The following is a 12,379-nucleotide window of genomic DNA, read 5'->3' as shown; positions in this document are numbered from 1 at the left end:
GCGCGGCAGTCCTGGCCTCCGGTGTAGATACGCATTGGTGGTTGCTGCGGGTGAAGGCCTCGTGTAACGTCCTCACTAAGGCAGCCGGGGCCATATAGTCTGTCGCCGGGGACGGGTGGTGAGGCGCACTAGTCAATTGTCTTGCTACCCCTCCATCAAAATCGCAGCCTAGGGGAGATAGGCGCTCCCTTGGCCGCTTATCCCCACAGAAGCAAACTTCAGGGTACAGATTCCAGCATCTGGCTTGCTATATCTGACCACCTCGTGTATGAGACGCTCGCAGTTAGTGTGTGTGTGTGTATTGCTGAAGCGGTTGATCTCAGAGGTTTGGTCTGTCTCTATATACCTCTCCCTTGGGTTTGGTATATAGTGCACTCTATATCCTACCATTACCCCAGCGGGGCTGGTCAGTTGATTCAGAGTCCATATTGCGTTAGCAAATGTGCGTATTTATGCAGTGTATGTGACTGTAATGCTAGCTGCTGTATTAATACTGCCTGATTTCAACTCAGTTATATATATCACTGTGTTTCTCCTCATCCTTCAGGTGTGTGGGGTGTTTCATTGATATAGGTCACACTGCATTTATACTGTATACCTTATACCATTTATACATTTGTTATGTCTAAAGGTAAGGTGAGAAGGATGACCTGCCAGTGCTAAGATCATGTAAGTCCTCTGCTGCAGGCTTGTCTGAGCAGGATGTTAACCAGGATGGATTGTGTAGTAACTGTTGTAAACAGCTACCTAGTATCTCTGGTACATCTGCACCAGCACTAGAGCCACCCAAGTGGGTGGCCGCTTGGTCTCACATTTTGTTGCACTTAGTGGACAAAGCCGCAGAAGCCCGGGCTCCGGCTGAAGTGCCTCATGCTATGGGGTGCTCACAGCATTTGTGTCCTTCTATGTCTATGCCCCCCATGAATTCCTGTTGGGCTAATTCTGCTGCTCACTCTAGTCAGAGTATGCCACCATCTACAGCCTCTCCGCAGGCAGATAGACCAGTGGTGGTAAAGCAGGGGCATAAGAGAGGAGCTGTTGCCTCAAGAGTCTTACTCGACCTGATCAGACTCTGATACTTAGAGTTCTGGGTCTGTCTCAGTGAAAGAAGACCATCAGTCCCTCGTGGATGTCCCCTCTCTGGTGAGAGCGGTTAGATCTATCGTCAATACAGAGAAAGAGGCAGTATCACTGACATCTAAGGAACCGATCTTTAGACGTCAGAAGGTGACTAAGGATTATTTCCCTCAGTCTGGGTGTTAAGCCATGGGTGTGACTTTTGAGGGTAATGTCTAACAACCGCCTTGAGGGTTGGTAATTCTTGTCTGAATGTGGCCGTGCAGCAGCCTTGAGGGCTGGTATAACTTGGCTTGCTGTGGCCAGTGGGCTGTAGAGTATGAAGCGGCCTCTGAGCCCAGTTGAAGCCTTGAGGGCTGGATTAACTTTGATAGATGCAGTCAGTGGGCCATGGAATATGAAGTGACCTTTAGGCCATGTTGCAGCCTTGAGGGCTGGTATAACTTGGCTTGCTGTGGCCAGTGGGCCGTAGAGTATGAAGCGGCCTTTAGGCCGTGTTGCAGCCTTGAGGGCTGGTATAACTTTGCTTGCTGTGGCCAGTGGGCTGTAGAATAGCTACAACAAAGTCAGGTGTTGTAGTGCAGGATAGCACACTAATGTCACTGGAGTGCAGCCTGTGCCGCCGGGTTGACACAAGCAGCTGACATAGTAGTGCGGCCTGTGCCGCCAGGTAGACACAAGCAGCTGACACAGTAGTGCGGCCTGTGCCGCCGGGTTGACACAAGCAGCTTACACAGTAGTGCTGCCTGTGTCAATGAGTTGACACAAGCAGTTGCCGCTCTGGACTCAGAGTACTGTCCGTGATGCTTGGATGACACGTACGGCAGGGGACAGATTTGCAGAGTGCCGCCTGGATGACTTAAACGGCAGGTAGATAATATGTAACACCATGCTGCCAAGATGACACAAACGGCAGAACTACAATATAGCTCGACTGGAGGACAGAAGAGAAAGCCAGAAACACAAAAACTCTATCACAGGCATCGGAGCGGCATTAGATGCAGGAGCCAGTCTGGACTGATTCCAGGATGATAGACAGGGGATAGGTGGAGACTCTGCTAACGCTTGCCTGGCGTTCTAGTCGCACAGTATTAGAAGTGCAGCAGCTTGTGACACTGGGCAACTGCCGAATCTCATGTCTGACGCATGGGGTACTCCTAGTAAGCATTTCCATGCTACAAGGAACGTAGCCTCTCGATATCCATTTGCACCAGGAGAGTGTAACAAATGGGAAGTTCCCCCAACGATAGATGCTCATGTGACGAGACTGACCAGAAGCAGCAGTCTCTTCTCAGTCAAATGTGAGAAGCAGCTGTGTATTGGGGAAGCGGTTATTGACGCAGGAATCCTGGCTTCTAGGGTCTCAGCAAACTCAGTGGCAACCCGAAGATCCCTTTGGCTAAAGACCTGGAAGACGGATGCAAGGTCTAAAATGTCTCTGGAATGTTTGCCCTTTGCGGGGAAGGTACTGTTTGGACCAGAGCTGGATGACATAATGACTTCTTTGGCAACACTGAAGTCGTTGAAATTCCATCCACGTCTACTTCTAAGAGGCAGTGGTCATCTCGGTCCTTTTGTCCACAGAGTAGGACAAAGAGACAGTCCTCTTCCAGACAGTCATTCCCACAGGAAACTGAGTCCAAGAAATCTTGGTCAGCCAAGCACCCAGCTTCCAAGTCAGATGGTAACCCTACTGTCTGATGGGGCGGGCCTGGAGCATGACAGGGTTGGAGGCTGACTTTTACAGTTCACCCAGGCCTGGCAGCAGACAACTACACATGCCTGGGTGTGAGAGCTGGTCTCTCATGGTTATGCCATCACCTTCCTAAGGCATTCTCCGCAGAGGTTTGTTGGTACAACTCTTCCTGCATACCCGGTCAGAGCTTCGGTCTACCGGGAGTCTATTGTGGCCCCTCTGAAATTCGGGAGTCGTAGTCCCCGTTCCTGTGATGCAAATGGGAAGGGGTTATTATCCAAATTTATTTTTGATTCAAAAGCCCAATGGGTCACACCGCCCTATTCTGAATCTGAAGTCTCTCAACAGATTCATCAAGGTGCCCAAATTCCATATGGAAATCCTATGGTCAATTATGCTGGCGATGGAGCCTGGAGACTTCATGGTCTCCCTGGACATACAAGATGCATATCTGCATGTCCCGATTGCAAAATCCCATGGTGGTAGATCAGCAACATTACCAATTTCAGGCTCTACCATTCAGTCTAGCCACAGCCCCACAGGTATTTACCCAGATAGTGGTAGTCATGATGACTTATCTCAGATGACAAGGAGTCAGGATACTGCCATATCTAGACGACCTGATATTGGCACAGTCCCAGGAGATGTTACAATGTCATCAACGGATAACCATTGTTTGCTTACAAGAGCACGGATGGGTAATCAATTGGAAAAAGCCTTCTCTTTCTCTAACTCAGCAGTTGGTGCACTTGGGGGTGCTGCTGGACTCCATGGGAAAGAGGATTCTTCTACCAGAAGACAAGATTGTGGCACTACAATCTTGTGTGCGCAGTCTACTCTGCAAGTTCACCTAGCTATGCAGGTGCTGGGCTCCATGGTAGCCACATTTGTCATGGTGGCTTATGCCCAGTTCCACTCCAGGTCCTTACAGCATTGGATCGTGGCTCATTGGGATGGTCAGTATCATCGGATAAAGACTCCGATGATTCGCATCTCATCAGTGGTTCGGCTCTCCCTCACTTGGTGGCTGGAGAAGAAACCTGGAATGGGTACATCTCACCACGGACGCAAGTCTGCAAGGATGGGGAGTGGTGACAGGTCGTCACACCTTTCAGGGAAGGTGGACGGTCCAAGAAAGTCACCTGCCAATAAATATATTGGAGCTTCGTGAAGTACACAGAGCACTCATACTGGCGCAGGACCTCCTACAGGGCAGGCCCGTCCAGGCTCAGTCTGACAATGTGACAGCAGTGGCCTATATCAATCATCAGGGAAGAACACGAAGTCCGGGAAGCCATGAAGGAAGTGGCAAAGATTCTGCTGTGGGCATAATGTCATCTTCCAGCAATCTCGGCAATATTCATCCCTTTATAAGTCACCGAAAGAAAAAAACTATTTGCAGTCAAAGCTGCAAATATCCCGGCGCTCAATACAAAAATTGTTTGGTTGTAATCAGTGCCAGCTGCAAGTAATACAGGTTTGGTCAAAAACCTAGAGACAAAAGTCTCCACAAAAACAAAAGAAAGTGTAAAATTGTTTTACTGCGCTATGCACTGTTGGATTCTCAGATTAAAAAACTCTATATAAGGTTTGCTGTCTGTTTTCTTCTATTTCTATTCTGGGTCACTGAGTCTTCTATTTCTATTCTGGGTCACTGAGTCTTCCATCTTAAAGGCCAATGGTTTTTCCTCCTCTCTGATTCAGACTATGCTGAGGGCTAGGAAGCCTGCTTCCGCCCGCATCTATCACAGAATTTGGCATTCATTTTTTCTTTGGTGTTCCCAAAGAAAATATGATCCTAAGATTTTCAAGGTATCAAGAGTACTTGATTTTCTTCAGGCTGGATTAGACTTAGGTCTTCGTCTGGCTACCTTGAGAGTCCAAGTTTCTGCTTTGACAGTTTGGTTCCAGCGCAAGATTGCCCTTCTGCCGGATGTTAGAACATTCTTACAGGGGGTTCTTTGGCTGCAACCTCCATTTCTCCCACCGATGGCACTGTGGGATTTATTCTTGGTTCTTAGGGCACTGCAATCTCATCCCTTTCAACCATTTGGATAAGGTGGACTTGTGATGGCTGACAGCGAAGACACTTTTCCTCCTCATCTTTTCAGCTCGCAGAGTCTGACTTGGCAGTACTGTCATGTCGCTCTCCATATTTGATTTTTCAGCAAAATAGAGCTGCCCTCCGTACCACGGCGGGCTACCTCCCAAAGGTTGTTTCCCATTTTCATATAAATATTAAATTGTAGCCTCAGCCTTTCAGTCTTGAGACCTGTCTGGATGTGATTCGAGCCCTTCGTATCTATGTGGATTGCACCAGCTCCATCAAGAAATCAAATTCTCTATTTGTGTTATATGGATTTCACAAACAAGGCTGGACAGCAAACAAACAAACTTTGGCTCGCTGGCTGCGTATGATTATTTCTCAGGTCTATACACAGGCTGATCTCGCTGTCCCGAACAAGGTGACCGCACATTCCACTCAGTCTGTGGGACCATAGTGGGCGGTAAGTCATGGCGCCTCGGCTGAACAGCTGTTCAAGGCAGCCACTTAGTCTTCCGTCAATACTTTTATCAAATTCTATGCATTTGATACTTTTGCCTCCCAGGATGCTTCCTTTGGACGACGGATTCTCCTCTCTGCGAAGGAGCATCCCCACCCTTAAGGGAACTGCTTTAGGACGTCTCCAAGGTAGTTCCTGCGAACTCTATGGACGCTGAAGAAGAAAATAACAGTTATGGTATAACAAAACTCTGTTAACTCTACGAGGTCCATCGGGCAGCAGGGTGTCCACCCTGACACACCTGGCCTCAGTTGATATCTGTTCTTTAGCCTTTTTGTATCACAGATTCCCTCTTTGTATGTTGAGTGTTTCTTGTGTACATTGTACTTCCTTCTCTACTATCCGTCTCTTGCCATTAGGCTTGTTTACAAACTGAATGCCTGTGGCTGATGGCGGGGTATATGTTAGGATTGAGGAATCTCCACAAATAGTTGTCAGTACTGAGGTATTTAAAGGTGAGAGAGAGTCCCACCACAGCCTTGGGGGCTGGAATACTTGGCTAGCTGCGGTCATAGAACATAGTAGATGCTGCCTTTGGACCGTGAAGCAGCCTGGAGGGCTGGAATACCTTGGCATGTTGCGGCCTGTGGGCCGAGGAATGGATGCGGCCTTTGGGCCATGAAGCAACCTTGAAAGCTGGTATTCCTTGGCTTGTTGCGGCCTGCGGGCCATGGAGTAGATGGGTACTTTGGGCTGTGAAGTATGAATGTCTTGGCTAGTTGTTGCTGAAGAATTGCTTGTGCCGCTGGGTTGACATGAGCAGCTGACGCAGGAGTGCGGCTTGTGCCGTCTGGTTGACACAAGCGGCAGATGCAGGAGTGCAGCTTTTGCCACCGGGTTGACACAGACAGCTGGATGCTGGAGTGCGGTCAATGCCGCCGGGTTGACATGAACGGCAGAGAGTAGTATGCGGACCATACCGCCTAGGTGACACAAGCGGTAGGTAGATAGTATACGGAGCGTGTCACCCAAGATGGCACAAACTGCACGTAGAACAAGGCTAAACTGGAAAAAACTGGGTACTCGACTGAAAGACAGTAGACAATGACAGAACGGGAAACACGTGAACGCTATCACCGGTATTGGAGCAGCATTCACACCAGAGGGAAATAGCAGCAGGAACCAACCCAGAATGATCCTGGAATGATGGACAGGAGGTAGGAGGAGTTCAGCGAACACTCGCCCAATATTCGTCACGCCCTGCATTTGAGGATCAGTGCATGCTGGGAGCCCCAAAGCTTTTGCTGTTTGGTGCAGTGGATCGCTCCAAATACATACCACAAAGTAATTCCTGTGGACCTTATGGACCTCGAAGAAAAAGAGTTAACAAAGGTATGTTATACCATAACTCTTATTTTTAACTTATCCAAAATGATTTCATCAAAAAAGAATAAAAAAGCTTTTCTTAAAGATTTGCAAAAAAAAAAGGGTGCAGGCAGCAGAGGGACCAGAAGGCTCTTCCTGCAGTCGCCCTCATGTTTATCTGACTAGTTGAAATTTTGCGACCAGAGCAGATAAAGAACTGTCTGGAGTGGTCGGAAAATTGTGACCATGCCAGGCAAGTGGTTAATATACAATAAAGAACAATATAGCAGGACCGCATTACAGTAAGGGGTACATTTTTGAAGATGGGAGTTCTATTTAAGAAGTGATGTTGCCCATGGCAACCAATCAGATTCCAGAAGCTGCTAGATATATGAGAAGTAGAGTCTGATTGGTTGCTATGGGCAACATCACTACTTAAATAGAACTCCCATCTTAGTAACTTTACCCCTAAGTCTTTAAAAGTATATATCCATATCCCTATAGTTAAGGCAGGGGTGGCCAACCAGTTCCAGGCAAAGAGCCCACAAATATCTGTAGGTATGTAAAAGAGCCGAGATCATGCACATGCTGAAGGTGCACCTGCAAAAAGGAATGTGGCCTAGCTGGTATGATGTTTGTAGAAGCAGGCACACAATCACCGTGGAGGTAACTATTAAAGGGAAAAAAAGGCAGAACAATATAAGACATTGAAAAAAACAGATCCACATAAAATACACTGAAACAAGCCAGATCCACGTAAAATACACTGAAACAACCCAGATCCACATAAAATACACTGAATAGGCAACATACACATATTATACACTGAAAAAGCCACATACACATAAAATACATTAAAAAAGCCACATCCACAAAAAAATACATTGGAAAACAAAAAGTCAGATACACAAATACAATTCAACCCCCCCTAATGTCACTCCAGCCCCTCCATGTGTCACTCCAGTCCACCTCATGTGTCACTTCAGCAGTCTTTCCTGTGTCACTCCAGCCCTCCATGTGTCGCTCCAGCAGCCGCTCCATGTTTAACTCCAGCAACAATCCATATGACACTCCAGCAGACCCCGAAGTGCCACTCCAGCCCCTCCTCCCATCAGTTCAATCCAGCCACCTTCCCCCACACTCCCTCCCACACTCCACTCCAAGGCCCTCTCCAGCTCCCCCACATATCATAAAAAAAACAAATAAAAGCCCCCGCAGCTTTTACCCTGTTGCGACTCTGCGTCACGTAGGTAAATTCCAGTGTCTTCGACCACATCATCCTGGTGGCTGCAGGCTTAGTCACAACTCGAGCTCCTCCTGTTTGTGTCATGACATCACATCGCCCATACATGGCTCCAGAGCAGACTGCTGCAACAAAGGACAAGCCTCCTCTGAACCGCTGCGCGCCTATTAAAGGAGGCAGTCCGTGTCAGTCAGGGGAGTCGCATAAGAGCAATGGAAGAGCCGCATTTCGCTCAAGAGCCACAGATTGGCCACTGCTGACTTAGGGAATAAAGTCCCAATAATAGCTTTCCAATTCTTATATATAGAATTAACTTTCCTCCAATAGTTACTCACATGTAAATGACGGGTTAGAGCACTACAACGTCTCCTGAAGGAGGGATCTGGCTGAAGTTACCATCCCAGCTATGATGGTACTAACCCTAGTTATGTGACGAGGCAGTGAGCAAATGTCCTGCAATTAGTTGCCATGACAGCAGGAACGGAGAGATGAAGGGTAATCCCATATTATGCTCTTGTACTGTTGGAGTGCGGCAGTGTGTGCCCACAAAAGGTAGTCTCCGGAACCTACACCGGGTAGAGCTGATAGCGTCAGGAGTCAAGCAGGTGTATGGAACTGGTAAGGGTAGTGTGCAAGTGGTGATTTCAAAGCGTTTCGACTCCTGGATACCAGAGATCTCAAGATGTCAACACCGCTTGCTAGAGTGAGTACGGGTCAGTGAATGTGTAATTAATAAAACATTTTATGTGTGTGTATTGTGGGGGGGGTTTTTTTACACAGTGGGCGTGGTATCTGTAGTCCCACTGTGAAGAACACCCACTGCCTCCAGGGATGCAGGGAAGAGCCCTGGGCTTGCTATTGCTTGGGACGGGAAAACCTTTTTTGGGTGGGGGGATCCCCACTTTCCAAGGATTGCCAGCTCTGGGCTGACCAGTTTGGGGGCTGGTTTAATGCTTTAGCAGGAAGACCCCACGCTGTGTCTTCTTGCTGTGGCATTACCACCCTAACTGGTTCAATCTGGTGCTAGTTAGTGGATAATAGGGGAACTCCATGCAGATTTTCCTTCCAATTTTTTATGAGCAGGCCAGGTTGAAAGGTCCAGGACTGGTTATGGATCCAGGGGGCAACCCCACAGCGTGTTTAAAACATTTTGTTTAACTCTTACTAAGCTTTTAACCCTAAGGGCCGTATTCAATTAGCGGCGATATTATTGAACCCACGATAATATTGCCGATATTTTGGCGATAATATCTCGTCGATTTTTCATGTAAAAATTCAGAAAAACTTTTCTCCATTTTAAAAAAAGGTGTGCAAAATCACAATTTTTGTGTAAAAATGTGGGGATTTCTTACAGAACCCTTTGGACAGCTTCCCTAATGATACTTTAGCGAAATTTGTTTTTCGTAAAACAATTTTGACCGAAATTTCAGAGGCCGTTTTTCACCAAAGTACGCAAGTTACGAAAACATTTTTCACTAAAGTATCATTAGGACGGCTGTCCAAAGGGTTCTGTAAGAAATCCCCACATTTTTACCCAAAAATAGGGATTTTGCTATATTTTTTTCCAGTTTTTAGGCGAGAAACGTCCATTTTTTGCCATCGTTGGCAAAATTGGCTGCAAATCAGCTGATCGCGGGCGATATATAATGCCCGATCGGACGGCCGATTTCGCCTCTAATTGAATACGGCCCTAAGAAGCCTGCACACAGATCAGGCCAGGCCCTGCTACATGGCTGGCTAAGGTTTTCAGAGCGGTGGTGTAATGTTCATACACCTGTACCAGCTGTGCACCCTTCCCTGCAAGCCCAGGATTTATACCACTCTCCTCCCATCATACCCTGCAATGCCAGGCTGTACCACACTCATCCCCCTGTGATGCCAGGCTGTCCAACACTCACCCCACACCCCCTACTGCAATGCCAGGCTGTGTTCACTTACTACCCTGTAATGCCAGGCTGTCCACTCCCCCCCATGCAATGCCAGACTGTGCACTACTCACCCCCCCATGCAATGCCAGACTGTGCACCACTCACCCCCCCCTTGCCTGTGTTGCTAGCCTGTCCACCACTCACCGCAACTGACTCACTGCAATGCTAGACTGTGCCCCACTCACACCTATAATGCCAAGCTGTCCACCACTCATCTCACCCCCCTGCAATGCCAGGCATTAAACTCCCCCCCCTTGCCTGTGATGCCAAGCTGTGCAGCACTACCCCCCCTCCCCCCCACATCCCCAATGATGCCAGGCTGTGCCCCACTATACCATTTCTGCAATGTCGGACATTTTTCACCACTCACCAACCCTCCTTTTAATGCCAGGCTTTCCATCGCCTACCCCCTTGCAATGCCAGGCTGTGAACCACTTACCATCTCCCTTGCCATGTCAAGGTTGGCACCTCTCTCCAGCTGCATCCTGCTATGCTATTCTGGCCATTGGGAGGGCTAATTATTATTTTATTCAACATAATCCCTTTATTAAGTCAGAACTGAAACCTGTAATAAGTACTATATGTCGGCATTTAGCGGCTGTAATAAGTACTATATGTCGGCATTTAGCGGCTGATCTTGAAGACCGGGCATTGCAGCTTGTAGGATGGGTCAGTTATTGTCTACCTACAATGTGAGGATTATCAAGGCAAAGTGGCTCCTCTATAATAAGGTGCATCCTGCACTCTGTAGGTATGGAATAACCAAGTTATGTTACCTACTACACGGCACACGTATTGGTGGAGACCGCACAGTAGCGCACTCCATTTATAACAGGGGAGACATTTATTGTTATATCCTATATGACAGCAAGACAGCAGGGGCCGTTTATACCCTGTAGCTCATGGCCCACAATTAGGAGGGTATGAGATCATGGCACTGAGGAGGCTCATTAAGGGCCTGATTCAGGGATGGGCGGAATTGCAGAGCCTCATACAAGCAGCTGTGCAATACTGTCCATCTCAGGCAAACAGACACCTCCTTGCTGCATCTGTGACCCCAGCGCTGCAACCAAAGTGGCAGCCTGGAATTAGCATCGCGACCGATGGTGGTGATGGCTGCTTCTTTGGTTAGGCTGCATTAGCTGAAGCTTACCGCAGCCTGGCTAGGTCCTGGCAGCTGCGAGGCCAGGAAATCTGGGTCCACAGATACAGATGATGGCCTCGTCGCTCCCGAAAAATGGAGGTGACCCCCCCGTCTCCGGGTACAGTGGCCAGACATGCCCCCACTTCACTCCCCAAATGCTGCAGCGTGTCAATCATGCTGTGGCTTGACGGGGTCTGCACATGCACAGATCAGGATCCTCCACATGCGCTGACCCCAGAACATCGGAGATGTGCATTAACCATCGGGTTAGAGTACATCTCTGAATCATGCCATAAGACTGCACAGTAAAACCAGAGAAAGCAGAGGAGGGATTGGCAGGGGAGCATGCCTGGATGACCCCGCCTAGCGCCTGCCATCAGAAACTCTGCCCCCCTGCTCTCAGGGGGAAGAGGATCTAGTGTGTACCATTGCGCAGGCCTCAGATCAGGCGGGAGGTGGGTGCACTGACTGTCAGTAGTGTTCTGGTGCCGCCCCCATGAGATTTACAGAAAGTGTTTGTCTGGGATTAAAGGTCCTCCGGACAGATCTTCTGGTTTCCGGACTTTCTGGAGGAATCCCGGACAGGTGGTGACCCTACCCCAACTCCCTGCTGTAAGATGCTGAGAGCCACGATGACCTGTACACGGCACCACGTCCCCATCAGAGAGGGTTCCCCCCCACAGGACTCCAACAGAGGGGCTGTTACAGACGTCGGCATGTATGACACAGCTCCCTCCCTTACACATACCCGTGTCCCCTTCTCCTGTATGTGCCGCAGTGACGCCGGTTTGTGTTACCACTTGGCCAACAAGAAAGTTTGTGTCTCTGTGTTACTACATAATAACCTATAATAAGAGAGAGACAGCGAGAGCTGCAGCACATAACACATACATACATGCATGAGATGTGCTGTACTGTGGGGCTGCTCTGTACTCACTAACAGGAACATTCCCAATGATAACATATATGTGGCAGCTTAGGTGACAGCTGTGTATAACACAGAGACCTCTTATCACATCCTATCTCTTGGGCCCATTTATCAAAGTGCATTTGAGGTAAATTCCCCGAAAACATCTGTTTTCGGGGGTTTACCTCAAATACTTAGTATCCCCCGAATGTATGAATGAGGGACCGCAGCAGGTATCTCCGATACCTGCTGCGATCCCTCCCTTGCCGCCTGCAGCCGCCTCCCCCATAGGTTCCTATGTGGGATGCGATGCTGCCAAATGTATCAATATCGGGAATGCGTCGCATTCCCGATATTGGCCCCAGCAGCTAACGCTATCTGAAGATAGCGTTAGCCGCTGTGTCCTATGGGCACTTACCCGCATTTCAGCCGGCGGACGGATCTTCCAGATCCCTCTGCCAGCAATGGGCGCCGATCATGTGCAGTCCGCAGGGCCTGCGCATGCGCAGCAGCCC

The sequence above is a fragment of the Taudactylus pleione genome, unplaced genomic scaffold (genome assembly GCF_031769625.1).
Source record: "Taudactylus pleione unplaced genomic scaffold, aTauple2 ptg000403l, whole genome shotgun sequence".
Classification (NCBI taxonomy): domain Eukaryota; kingdom Metazoa; phylum Chordata; class Amphibia; order Anura; family Myobatrachidae; genus Taudactylus; species Taudactylus pleione.
Note: the sequence above shows the minus strand (reverse complement) of the source record.